The sequence below is a fragment of the Nothobranchius furzeri genome, unplaced genomic scaffold (genome assembly GCF_043380555.1).
Source record: "Nothobranchius furzeri strain GRZ-AD unplaced genomic scaffold, NfurGRZ-RIMD1 Scf164, whole genome shotgun sequence".
Classification (NCBI taxonomy): domain Eukaryota; kingdom Metazoa; phylum Chordata; class Actinopteri; order Cyprinodontiformes; family Nothobranchiidae; genus Nothobranchius; species Nothobranchius furzeri.
In genome coordinates, this window is record NW_027223180.1 from 16,371 (window position 1) to 17,500 (window position 1,130).

Here is a 1,130-nt window from a genome sequence, read left to right on the forward strand (position 1 = left end):
ACCCAAGTCCCGGTGCGAGAACCACAACTACTGGTCATCCTTTAGACCTCCAGGGGGCCCGGCACAGCCTCCCTAGGCCGACACAAGTGCTCCACTTGGGCTATACTCTGACCCAAGTCCCGGGGCGAGAACCACAACTACTGGTCATCCTTTTGACCTCATGGTCATCCTTTAGATCTCCAGGGGGCCCGGCACAGCCTCCCTAGGCCGACACAAGTGCTCCACTTGGGCTATACTCTGACCCAAGTCCCGGGGCGAGAACCACAACTACTGGTCATCCTTTAGACCTCCAGGGGGCACGGCACACCCCCCGGTAGCCGACCAAAGTGCTCTACTCGGGCCAGACTCGGACCCACGACCCGGGGTGAGAACCACAACTACTGGTCATCCTTTAGACCTCCAGGGGGCCCGGCACAGCCTCCCTAGTCCGACACAAGTGCTCCACTTGGGCTATACTCTGACCCAAGTCCCGGGGCGAGAACCACAACTACTGGTCATCCTTTAGACCTCCAGGGGGACCGGCACAGCCTCCCTAGACCGACACAAGTGCACCACTTGGGCCATACTCTGACCCAAGTCCCGGGGCGAGAACCACAACTACTGGTCATCCTTTTGACCTCATGGTCATCCTTTAGACCTCAAGGGGGCACGGCAGAGCCTCCCTAGTCCGACACAAGTGTCCCACTTGGGCTATACTATGACCCAAGTCCCGGGGCGAGAACCACAACTACTGGTCATCCTTTAGACCTCAAGGGGGCACGGCAGAGCCTCCCTAGTCCGACACAAGTGTCCCACTTGGGCCATACTCAGACCCACGGCCCGGGGCGAGAACCACAACTACTGGTCATCCTTTAGACCTCCAGGGGGCCCGGCACAGCCTCCCTAGTCCGACGCAAGTGCTCCACTTGGGCTGTACTCTGACCCAAGTCCCGGGGCGAGAACCACAACTAATGGTCATCCTTTAGACCTCCAGGGGGCACGGCACAGCCTCCCTAGTCCGACACAAGTGCTCCACTTGGGCTATACTCTGACCCAAGTCCCGGGGCGAGAACCACAACTACTGGTCATCCTTTAGACCTCCAGGGGGCACGGCAGAGCCTCCCTAGTCCGACACAAGTGTCCCACTTGGG